Source organism: Gracilinanus agilis, chromosome 3 (assembly GCF_016433145.1).
Source record: "Gracilinanus agilis isolate LMUSP501 chromosome 3, AgileGrace, whole genome shotgun sequence".
NCBI lineage: Eukaryota > Metazoa > Chordata > Mammalia > Didelphimorphia > Didelphidae > Gracilinanus > Gracilinanus agilis.
The window spans coordinates 547067120-547081041 of NC_058132.1; positions in this window are offsets into that span (position 1 = coordinate 547067120).

Sequence of the window (13922 nt, forward strand, 5' to 3'; positions counted from 1 at the left end):
AGTTGTATAATGGAAAGGTATGCCTTTTGTTCACTGAAATGAAATACATTGAATATGTTTTCTCAAATTTTTCCCCAATTCAACTAATGGTCATTTATCAAAGTGTCAATTAGCTGTAAGCAATTGCATTTTTCAAAAACCACTTATGCATAGTAAGTTTCTTATTTCTCATTGGTACTTCACAATAGTTTGTTCATTATGATAAGTTATAGATTATTTATTTTGCACAATAATAGAGCTATATTTTAATTAAAATCAATGTAAAATTTATATATTCTTTTCACTGATTATATATCAATAAAATATGTCTAATTATGAAATATCATTGCTTTGACTATTGGCTGTCCTTTGTAGCTTCTAGAAATCAAAGTCTTAAGAAGAAAATCTTAACTGAGATTTCAGAAACATATAGCTAATGGAAAGGGTTTTTTGGTAATAGATTTATTTTATTTCATTTATTTTCTCATTCAAAATACATTTATAGTAAAATGTAAGCTAAGCTCTTCAGTATAGACTCAGTTTTCATGGTGTTCAATTTCCAAAGCCTTCCATATTATCAAGTTTGTGATTTCTTGGGAGAGAGGAATAAAGATGATAACTTTTTATAGCCAGATTGTTATGAGAAGAATTTAGGTTAATATTAGAAATTTACTGTTTTAATTAGAAGAATAATATCTTTTAATAATACTGCTCAAAACTTTTGCTGTTTTCCTCTCTTTCTCAAAGATTGGCACAAGTATTTAGAAAAAAATTTTCAAATTGAAAGATATACTTAAATTTGACAATGCCCTGTTTGTAATAGCTATCCTCACCTTTTTTTATTTTTAATTGCTGAGAAAAGCCAGTTCAGAAAATCATTTATGTGTCTTTATGAAGAATAGCTTGATCATTTTTAAGGAAATGCTTTTCCCTTTGAATTTTGCCCATTATCATAAAAAGGAATATCCTTTTCCTTTGGAATATGGAAATGGTCTATACAAATGATTTTAAGTATTCTTCACCTCATTGTAGGAGTTGGTACTTAAAACGTATGATGTAAAGGAAAAGAAGAACATTATTTGCATAAATGCATTTTTCTGTGAAGATAATTTACTTGGATATGTTTAATAAGCAATATTTATATTAGACCATATAAGGATCTTTATTCTTCATAAAATGCACTCAATGGATTATGGGGGGGAATAAATATATCAGTTCAGAAGGGTAAAAACTATATCAATTCTAAATATTTTCTATGTAGTCCATTATAATACTTCAAATCTTAAATTCTATTTTTTAAGTTTATTTTCCCAAGGAATTAGCTATTCTCAATTATTGAGCTAAAATTGTACTACAATATTCCTGAAAACATCCTGTACAAGGGCAACAGAAATAATTCAGTATAGTGTCATTCTTAGGACATTAGACTTTGCATCAGGAAGGCCTAAATTTTAATCTTATTCATATAGTAGCTCTTAGATGATTTCAACTCTTTCTGTATCATTTTGCAAATTTGTAAAAGGGGATAATATTTAGGGTAGCACTTGTCTAAGGGAACTATTGTAAGGATAAAAAACAAAAAAAAAGATATATAAAGTGTTTTGCAAATCTTATTGCTCTGTATAAATGTCAGCCATTATTAAAAATAGTTAATCTATGCCCTAGTTCATATGTTTTGCTGCAGTATTCCATTTCATCAGATAGGCTATATTCAAAAGAATTAGAAACCCTTAGGCTCATGTCCATATCTTTCCACCATTTATTGAGGGACATGAAAATATTTCCTCTGATAAATTATGGAAACTTTGAATCCCAGAGCACTTGGATATTGGTAATCAGTACTGCTGGCCAATTTCCTAACACAGTTCTGGTTGTTTATCAGTGGGTATCACCATGTTTCCACTTAACAAAACAACAAACTTAACAAAAAAGCCTATGGTGATGAACAGATGTTTGACCTATTATTACAAAGACTGTTGATATTATTTATAATTGCAATATGTCTCATATTATTGCAACCACAACTCTCAGTTTCGTGTAGTATAGTCACTTCCTGAAGCTCTGAATATGAACTTCAGTTCTTTTTTGGCTTCTGCACTCTAGCCAACAAAATGATATTAAACAATTCACTGTATTAGAAGAAAGCACTGACTGGGAATTGAATGATTTCTGTTTCTGAAACTACAACAAAATTTACTCTTTGATATTGGACAATTCATTTAATCTGGACTTGTGTTCTTATTTATAAAATGAGGATTTTTATACTAGCTTTCTAAATCCCTTGGGCTTATTTTGAAGGAGACACTAAAACTTAATATGTTTAAAAGGCGTATCTAGTGGCCCACCATCAGATTCAATTTTAGAGGTTTCTAAAAGACTTATCTCTTTGATCTATACCTCCAATCAAAGTTTCTCCTGGGTATCACCCAACTTGTGTCTGTATTTCTAAAAATATAGATAAAAGGACTTTACTGTACAATTAAGCTTCTAGCACACAATGTATGTTTTAAATATCAGATAACCTTTGTTTTTCATGATAGAAATAATGAAAATAATATTAAGAACTCATAGAAGCAAATTAGTAATCAAATTTTCTATGTTCCAGTAAGTTCAATCTTCTTCCTTGGATATATGCCAAACTTCAGATTTATTATTCTGCCCTCTCCTTTAGATTTCCCCATAAAAAGAATGCATTTGATATCATTTTATAATTATATCTTCACCCATTGTAAATGGATAGTCTGAATAATTCCAGGTAGCTATGGAGGATAACATTTTCTCCCCCATCTTTTCCCCAGAAGAAGCTAGGTTAAGTCATATGTCACCATCTAAAATCTTCTCTTGTTTTCTCTAGAAAGTTAATTACAAAAATTTTTGGTAGTATAGGCCTGATTTTTCTTCCTAATCTCCAGGAATGTGTCAAAATCTCGCCACTCCAATATTATATGTTGGTTGTATTCATCTCTTAAGAATATGCTTGATTATTGTCCTCATCTCATGGTACCATGTGGTCCTTCTTTCTTCCACTGCTATTCCTATTATATTTCACGAATGGGATTATGAATCATCAAGTTAGAGATGTAAAAAGTGTCTTATTAATCAATTAACCTCACTTTATCTGAAAAGTTTCCCTCTCTAAAACATATATAGCAACATCATTCAGTTTCTGATTAAGAATCTGTAATATGAGATAATACTTTACTTTTCAAAGTAGTCCTTTCCTCTTCATATACCTTAAATTATTAGGATGTCTTCTTTGTTTATTTTCCCTGATATCAAACTTAAAATTTGCTCAAGGCAACTGCAACCCGTTGTTTTTATTTTCACTCTCTAGATAACAAAAAATAGTCTAATATCTCTTCTATTTGATAGCTCTTTGGGGGAAAAAAAACAGCTGCTCTATCATATCTTCCATGAAGCTTGTTTCTCTAACTGAAACTTTAATTTTTATTAAAATATTCCTTTTTTGCATTTTTAATTTTTCCAAATTGTATGGTGATATGTATGATCCTTGTGATAAGTTGCTGTAATCTCTTTTCTGATAAATTTATATATATTTTTAATTTTCACATCAATATTAACTAGAGATATTGGTCTATAGTTTTCTTTCTCTGTTTTTGCTTTTCCTGGTTTAGGGATCAGTACAATATTTGTGTTATAAGAGGAGTTTCATAGAATTTCTTCCTCAACTATTTTTCCAAATATTTTATATAGTATTAGAATTCATTGTTTTTAAAATATTTGATAGAATTTACTTGTGAATCAATCTTGCCCTGGGGCTTTTTTTCCTTAGGGAATTTGTTTAATTTCATTTTCTGAGTTGGGGTTCTTTAAGTAATCTGATTACTTTTCTGTTAATCTGGACAATGTATATTAAAAATATTTATGTATTTCACTTGGATTGTCAGATTCAATAGGATATAATTGGGCAAAATAACACTTACTATTTGGTTTCCTCATTGGTTTTAATTTCACTGTTTTCATTTCTGATACTGATAATTTATTTTTCATTTTTAATAAATTAACCCAAATTTTATTTTTTAATAAAATTGTCTTTGTCTTTTTATTAGTTCAATTTTTTCTTTAAATTTTATCTCTTATATAATTTTCAGGATTTCTAATTTGCTTTGTAATTAGAGATTTTTGGTTCTTTTTTCTAGTTTTGTTTTTAGTTGCACGCCCAATTCATTGATTTGCTCTTTCTCTCTTTTATTGATGTAAGCATTTAGAGATATAAATTTCCTTCTAAGCACTGGTTTGGCTGAATCTCAGAAATTTTGTTGTCTCCTTGTCATTCGCTTTAATGAAATTATTGATGGATCATTCATTTTTTAGGTTAAGGTTATTTTGTTTCTAATAAATGTTTCTTCTTTTCTCTGAAGGTCTTTTTTGAGCTTGTTGCTTATAGCATCATAGCCTAAAAAGAATGCATTTAATAGTTTTGCACTTGGTTGTGAGGCTTTTATGTCCTATTATGTGATCAATATTTTTGAAGGTGCCATATATTGCTTGACTTAACCTGTTCCTGTAGTGCAGACATTTCAAATATTCTAGTTGCCCTCTTTTGGATACTTTTCAGTTGATCAGTATCCTTTCTAAATTGTGACACCCGGATATGAACTCAAAACCCATAATATGATCTGATCAAGGGAAACATTGGATAAGAACCCTTAATTACTGACATCACTGTTTTCTTTAATGTAGCCCAAAAACAAATTAGCTGTCATGACTATCACATCACATACTATGAAATTAGTCCTTAATAGAAATTTCCCTAGAATTATCTGTCCTTTGATCCAACCATACCACTGCTGGGTTTATACCCCAAAGAGATCATAAGGAAAAAGACATGTACAACAATATTTATAGCCTCACTCTTTGTGGTGGCAAAAAATTGGAAAATGAGGGAATGCTCTTCAATTGGGGAATGGTTGAACAAATTGTGGCATATGCTGGTGATGGAATACTATTTTGCCAAAAGGAATAATGAACTGTAGGAATTCCACATGACCTGGAATGACCTCCAAGAATTGATAAAGAGTCAAAGGAGCAGATCCAGAAGAACATTGTACACAGAGACTTATACATTGTGGTACAATCAAACATAATGGACTTCTCTACTAGCAGCAATGCAATGATCCAGAACACTTCTGAGGGACTTATGAAAAAGAAAACTAGCCACATTCAGAGGAAGAACTGTGGGAGTAGAAACACACAAAAAAAACTGCTTGAACACATGGGTTGAAGGGTATATTATTAGTGATGTAAATTGTAAACAACCACCCTAATGCAACTATCAATAATATGGAAATTGGTCTTGATCAATAATACATGAAAAACCTAGTGGGATTATGTGTTGTCTACTCGGGTGGGGGAGTCGGGGAGAGGGAAAGAATATGAATCATGTAACCATGGGAAAATATTCTAAATTAAAAAAATATTTAGAAAAAAGAAATTTCCCTAGAAAGAAAATTCTTATTCCTGAGGCACAGATTTGATTTCTATAACCTTTCAGGCTTAGAGAACATAGCCATTCAGCAGAATTCTACAACAACTTATGATGGAAAAGTAAAACATTTAACAACAGAGGGAGGAACTTAGGCCTCATATACTTACTAGCAGTGTGACCCTGGACAAGTCTCAACCCTATTTGACTCAGTAGCTCATCTGTAAAATTGTTATAAAAATATTACCTAATTCCCAGGGTTGTTGTGAGGATTGAATGAGTTTATATTTATAAAATTTTTTGCATAGTACCTGGTACATTTTAGGCACTATAGAAATGATACTACTATTATAATTATATTAAATAGTACCATTTTATTAAAAATAACATGAAATTATTAATTATTATTGCAAATGGCACATTTTAGGAACTACAGAATATTTAGAATAATGATTATATGTTAATAGTATGAATTATTAAAACAATTGTATTATTAAATTTATTGTTGTTATTGCTGTTGTTGTAGCTAGCAGGACAAATGCTGTGACACTAAGACCAAATGGTGTATGTCATCTTTCAAAACTGAATTCAATATCTTACTGGCATAGGAAGGAGACAGCTCATTTGTGGCCATTTTCATGACAGATGATTATTAGTTTTTGTTGTTGCACTTAATTTTACTGTAAATATCTGGATTAATTCAGTGGAAAAATCAGTAAACATCTAGATGAATTAGATGCCCAAGAAATATCAGTATGTTTATAAACATCTGCATGTTTTCCTGAAATCTTCAGCTTTCATCTGGTATTGTATATGTTTATGATTTACATGGAATCATAACAAAAGCTCTTTATGACTGAGAAAAGAACATTTTTGGTTGTAGCAAAAAAGCAATACAAAAAGTCATACTAATAATTTAAGCCCAACAGGCACATAAGAAAATGACAAATATATGTATATTTCTTATATATATTCCTGATTTGAATTAGATTATCATTTTTTGCTAATATTTTGTTTTTGAAAATAAGATTCCTGAATATGCTTTTCATCATTTAGAACATTGGTCAATATAAAAACACACAATTTCCTCACAAAGAAAGAACTTTCCAGGGAATAAAATAATTCCACAACTACAAATTTTTACCAATTTTGAAAGACTGCCATCAAAAAGATAAAAAAAAATCTGCAATGTTTTCACGATAGAAGTGAGTCAATACATTAAATGTGAATAATATTCATTGTCTTCTGATTTTATGGCACCAAGGTATATGGAGTGAAAAACTGTTGCAGAAGGACATATAGACTTATTAGCTTATAACCACTTATAACTACTCATAGTGTTATTCCATGTAGTTTAATCAGGAAAGTTGCCTACTTACATTATTAACAGAGAAAATGATCATCTAATTTATCGAATTGGGTAGAAAAAAACCAAAATCATTCATTTAAAAAAATCCATACATAACTATTTGAAAGGGTAGTTTTAGCTGACTTTTTCTTTTACTAGAGCAGAAATGTTAAATATAAATTGACATTTCCAAATACTGCTGGTTCAGAATAAAATGTAACTAGGAAATATTTAAGTGGCAGTTAAGTGACTCAGTGCCAGCCCAGGAGTCAGGAAGTCTCATTTTCCTGAGTTCAAATCTTACCTCAGACACTTAGTAGCTATACGACCCTGAGCAAGTCACTTAACCCTGCTTGCCTTGGTTTATTCGTTTGTAAAATGTACCTGAGAAGGAAATGCAAAACCACTCCAGTATCTTTGCAAAGATGGAATCAGAAAAAAAATCACACAAAAAAAGAGTCAGACCTAACTGAAAAGTGAAGGACAGAAAAGATTTAACAAAATAAAAAACAGAATAATGTACAGAAAACATTATATTTGAAAAATTAACTAATGTACAGGCCTCTGGGATTGTAATGTATGACTTAGTGACATCTCTTTCCATTTGAGTTATACCACAGAATATACTAGTATACTAGAAAAGAGAATTAGATTGATTCAGGAACCAATATTCTCACTCCAATTTGAGCACCAACTTGAGTTCCACTGAACCCTTAAATATATTGATCTATCTGAAAAAACAACTATAACATCTAAGATTTGAATAAATAATAATGTAATTTGTTGAAAATTAACAGATCATGATGAGAGTCATTGCCTTTTTATTTAAAAAAAAAGGATGTCATGTATAAGATTTTAGGATGATCATTAGTAAATAAGTTATTCTAGGGATTAAAGCAAAAAACACCAGAACAGATTTTTTTTATGCATTTGTGCTGAAAAATTCTTAAAGACTTTCCATACAGTTTTTCAATTATTGGTCAGATTCATTGTTTTTTCTCTCTCCAAAGCTATTAAAGTCATAATGATAGGTGGTATCTTTCAGCTTCAATGTTTTGGGGAAAAACAACATATATCTCATGGCATTTCTTTTTTAATCATGAATCAGAAATATTTCCTTCCTTCACATACTAGTTTTTTGTTCAGTCATATAAGCACATCAAGAGAAAGCTATGTAACATATCTATTTACTTTAAAAAAAACCTATCTACCCTTTGCTTCAAAAGCAAAAACTGACATACTTCAGTTTCATATCACCATATATTTTTCCCCTCATCATAACATTCTTTAGAACATTTCTAATGAGTCTACTTGCTTTGTGCAATGCAATTAAGTCTCTATCTGATATAATCTTTCTTTCCTTGTCTGTCTTATGTTTAAGCCTTTCCACAGTGCTTTATTAACTTCCCTCTGTAAATCTCTCAGAAACAAAATAGAAATAATCTAAAATCCTCTCATATGACCATACAAAGAAAAAAACTGTACAAAACTATCTGCAATAGTTATATAGATTTCTGATCTTTTCTTTTGCAAATATCTTTACACTTCTAATTCTGTTTTATTCAGGGGGACTTAATCCTTTCATTTTTAATGAAAATGGGTAAGTCCAGTATATTTTTTTAAATATAGGAAGTATAGAAATCTGTTCAACTCCTTTCAAAATAGAATGTCTCTCCCCCCCCCCCATATTATATGTCTATCACTTTCCTTCAAGACAGTATAGAACTGCCAATGACTACATTCTGAATATAACTTGAAAATATTTTTCCTACTCTTGGTCTTACCAAAAGCTAGCTGTGACCTGAGGCACCATATAAATCTCAATACTCCAATATTGCTTTGCTTATCTACAAAATCAAGTTAATAATACCTGCCCTGCCTACTTCAAAGGAGTGCTATCAGGATAAATTGAGATAGGGTATTTGAAAGTATCTTGAGTTCAAAGTACTATATAATTGTGTTTTATTTTATATAGAATTAAAATAACAAATTTGTAATAAAAATGCATATGCATCTATTTGAAACAAAAATAAACAATGTATTTAGTTTGTTTAAAAAATTTGTTCTTGGAAAAACAGAATTCAAAACTGATTATCTTCTCTATTCTCACTTTGCTTTCCTTTCTTGATCTAAGTCATATAATTCCAAAGTACTGTGTTTTGTGATCTAGTCCTTAAGCAGATCAACCATCCACTTTCCTTTCCGGAGGCTATGGTAGATTCTAAAGCAGTGGTTCCCAAAGTGGGCTCTACCAATCCCTGGTGGGTGCTGCAGTGATCCAGGGGAGCAGTGATGGACACAGGTGCATTTATCTTTCCTATTAATTGCTATTAAAATTAAAAAAAATAATTTCCAGGGGGCTAAGTACTATTTTTTTCTGGAAAGGTAGGCCAGAAAAGTTTGGGAACCACTTTAAAAGGAATTCATGAAACTGTTAAAGGGGTTTATTACAAATACGTGATATTTAACTTCAGATTACCTGCCCTGGACATCATGACTATCTTTTTATTCAACTTTAACTTACATCACACTCCACATAGTGTGCTTTTGAAGGTTTTTTTTTTCCTTCAGCCTCCTATCTCTAACTATACCCTCTCCACATGTGATGCAGCTTGTCATGGAGCCACATCCACTTTTGGACCTTTTCTCAGCTTCTCTCTTCTCTTTTGGTGTCTTACTCCATTCATCATTCTTGATGGATCTCTTCTTCATTCTCTACTGACTCCTCAGTTACCTATACATATCAAGTAAAAAACAAAATAAATGCAAAACAGAACAGAACAAAATAAATATTTAATATGTATTTGAGTATACTTATATGTATAATATATGTAACTATTTCAATATAGTTTTTTATTTATAATCCCATTATTTTATTTTATGCACTTAAAATGTAATCTTGTCAAAGAAATCATGTGTGTCAAAAGACTATTATAGATATTCACATCACAGCAAAGGCCAAGAAACTATGCTTTAATGGTATAAATCTGACAAACAGCTAAATCAGAGCTTGATATTAGAATTCTAGATATAATGCTTTGTTTTTCTTTACAATTGTTATATTAGCTTTGCTTAAATGACTAAAAATCATTCTAGTACTTTTTTTTCATTTTAAGATATGCTTTATAATATTTTGAGAAATTGGGTAGACTCAAGGGGGCATATTTTGCTAAATGAAACAACTTGAAAGTCTTAATATAAAACCTATAGATTAAAGGCTATAACTTTTACACATTAAATTACACATTAGCATACTTGTTGTACTTGAGCACTGGAATATCTTCGTATCAAAAATGAACACTGACATTACCATAGATTTGTTCTGTCTAGCAGACTTTTTTACATAATATCCTCCATTCCTTCCATTATTATGTTGAACATGTCCTTCTGATGAAATGACTCAAATTTAGATAATCAGACTATCATTTACTGTAATAATGGAAAATATGCCAGATTTGAATTTAGAAAGCTGGGGTTTGAATCTTCCTTGACCTATTTCCTAGTCATGTGGGCAAATAGAATGTAATTTATGAGCTGATTTTCATATATAGATACCTAAACACAATGCTATTGTTTTAAGGATAAATTGGGAAAATAAATGAGAGCTCACTTTTTAAACATATATTCTGTTTAGAAATTATATTTACTATTTATTTGGAATCATATAACATTTGCATATTGCCAACTTAGCATAAATAAATTATAAGATGCTTAACTATAATAAATAATGGACTTTACTTCAAGAATTATCAGAGTCTATCTTTGATTTGCCTAACTTTATTATTCAGTTGGAATAGAAATACAGTCCATATCTGAAATTGTTGAAACTCTGATGATGGCTAAGATGGATGAATGGACATATGAATAAATAATAATATTAGTTTATTCCATTGGCTTAAATAAGGTCCACTCATTATAAAAAGTGAAACTATGAGATGAAATAAAATAAAAAGTATCAAGATATAATATTTGAGAAGAGAGAGAGAGAGAAAGAGAGAGAGAGAGAGAAGAAGAAGAAGAAGAAGAAGAAGAAGAAGAAGAAGAAGAAGAAGAAGAAGAAGAAGAAGAAGAAGAAGAAAGATACTGGACATAATCATTGGGTAAAGATATTGGACACATAATCATTGGGTAAAGTTGGTACATGTGTCAGTTCAATAAGTATTTTTTTAAACATGTTTTGGGCTCATCTGTATCAATACAAAGAAAAACAAAAAAGAAAACATAGTATCTGTCCACAAAGCATTTGTGGATTATATAGAGAAAAACAAATGACAATATACACTGATGTGTCTAAATAATTAAAATGAATAAATAGTGTATGAATTAATACACTTTACATAATACAATTAAGTAATAGATTAACTTCAGCTGGAATAGAAACAGAAGATTTCATTGAAGAAATGGGAAAGATCAAGACTTTGAAATTCAGGTAGGAATCAGGTTTCTAGTTGAGAGAGGAGTGTCTATCCAGAATAAGATGAATAAGAAGAAAAGGTAATATTGAGCAAGGATTGTTAAAATGATAGATGCAACATTGTGTTGGTCTAATAGAGAATGCTTGAGTTAGATACAACACGGCAAAAATAAAGGAAGGGTGGTGACAGATTATAGAAATCTTTAGAAATTGGTCTGTTGAAGTAATTTTGACATTTTTTTCCAAAGAGGGAAAATCTAAATAGGTTGAATATTCAGTCAATTTATTTTATTTCATTATTTGATTTTATTAGAAAAAAGTATGTTTTAATTTTGTTCCAGTTAAAAACTCATTTCTCAAATAACTATTTTAGTTCTCTACCATTTTAACATAAATTAAAAAAAGACATTTGAGACCTTGAATCTATATTTTTTACAACTGTCCCAAACAATCATATGAACACTGGGAGTGTGCGTGTGACTGATAAACCTGCTTGCATAGTTACCGTTAAATTACTGTGTAATCAGGCTAAGATTGAGACTGATTATAAAGCTCTCTTTAATGAATACAAATGTTTTCCACGTTCTTTAAAATTCCTTCTTCTATTGTTAGGCACTCTTACCATAAAATGTTACTTACAAAAGCACTGCAGAATTGATCTAATCTCTCTTGAGAATCACATATGTTGTTTCTGGTGAAAATGATAAAATAAAGGAAATTAATATTAATATACTTTTGGTCTCTTTTTGAAAATAATTAATTGATATCATTTAAAAATATATATTATTTTTTCCAATTACACATGAAAACAAATTTTAACATTAAAAAATTCTGAGTTTAAATTTTTCTACCTTTTTTCATCCCTCTCCACCTCCCCTCAATGAGAAGACAATCTGATATGGGTTACAAATGTACAGTCATGTAAAACATTAACATAATCCTTTGCTCCCTTGAATATCATACTTTAAGACCTTCAGTTGTTCATTGTAGAAATTAGCAAATCACATGTGACCCTGGCTCTAGTTTTATGATATCTGATTTTTTTTTCTTTCTGGATGTTTGCAAAAAATTTCTTCTTTATCCTAGTGCTCTGGATTTGTCTACTATATGCCGGGAGTTTTCATTTCTAAATCTCTTTCAGGAGATGAACAGTAGATTTGTCCCCTGCTTCTAGTATATTAGAACAGTATTCCTTGATAATTTCTTGAAATATAATGCTGGGACTTTTTGTTATGTCATTACTTTTAAGTAGTCCTATACATATATAATATATATGTATAATATATATATGATATATATATATATATATATGTTAAATAATAAAGACCCTAACCTTCTATCTTAGAATTGATACTAATTATCTGTTGCAAGGCAGAAAAGTAGAAAGGGCCAGGAAATTGAGGTTTACTGGCTTGGCCAGAGTCATGCAGCTAGTTAGAGTCTAAGGCCAGATTTGAACTTGGGACTCCTAAATTCTAGATCTGATTCTTTATTCCCTGAGCCACCTAGTTACCCTTATACTAATTATTCTTAAATTATCTCTCCCGGATCTATTTTCTGTATCAGTAGTTTTTTCAATGAAATATTTCACATTTCTTTTTTTTTTCTTTTTTCTTTTCTTTTCTTGTTTCTTGATATCTCATGGAGTCATTAGCTTCTTTTTTTTAAGCCCTTACCTTCCATCTTAGATCAATACTGTGTATTGGTTCTAAGGCTGAAGAGTGGTAAGGGGAAGGCAATGGGGGTTAAGTGATTTGCCCAGGGTCACACAGCTGGGAAATGTCTGAGGCCAGGTTTAATCTAATTAATTAAATCAGATTTAATCTTTTAAACCTTTGACAAGAATGAAAGGAGTATCACAGTGGGAGAAGGAAAAGAAAAAATATATACTTCCTAAGGGTAAACAAAAGTTAATTGATAATTATTTTTAACAAGAGAAATATTTAAATGTGACAATATAGCCTATATAAAGCTGTTATATTTGATTAATGAAAATTACTGCCTAGATTATGTCTTCCTGTCTTATGTTAATTGTTATTTCTGCTTTCTTCTTGATTCTTATGAATTGTAAATAGGACAAATTTCTGTTGCTTTGGATTTTTACTTTCTCTAAATATATTTAGACTTATTATTCAACATTTTCTAAATAGCCTTTATTTATTAATTTAATGAGTTTTTCTTTGCTTGACATACACCAAAAATATGTTTTCCACACTTAAAGAGTGCATTGACACAAATGTCTATTGCCTGATGATACAAATCTAGCATAATTTGGAATTTCAATTAAAAATGTTTTAATAATGGACTAAATTAGGTAAGGGATCTTTAAAATGATTGTGTGAAAAGTTTTTTGTTTTTCTTCCTTAGAATTTCACTGCTACCTAATTATAATGTCTTCTCATCTAGGTTCATAAAATATGAACATGTTATAAAAATATAAAATTAATTTCTGACTTTTCTGCTTTTTGTTATATCTGAGGAGATACTTTTAGAATCCTTTAATTGATGGATTTGTTTTTGTAAGATTTGTGTCTAACACATAGAGTTTTAGTATTTTTCTTTTGCATCTATATCACACACTAACCTAAATAATAAATTGCTTATATTATCCTTCTATATCTCTGGATCTTGAGGCAGAAAAATGAGAGAAATATACAGAGTTCAGTGTCTGTACTCCGGAGAGGGGAGAAAAAAGAGAGAGAGAGAGAGAGAGAGAGAGAGAGAGAGAGAGAGAG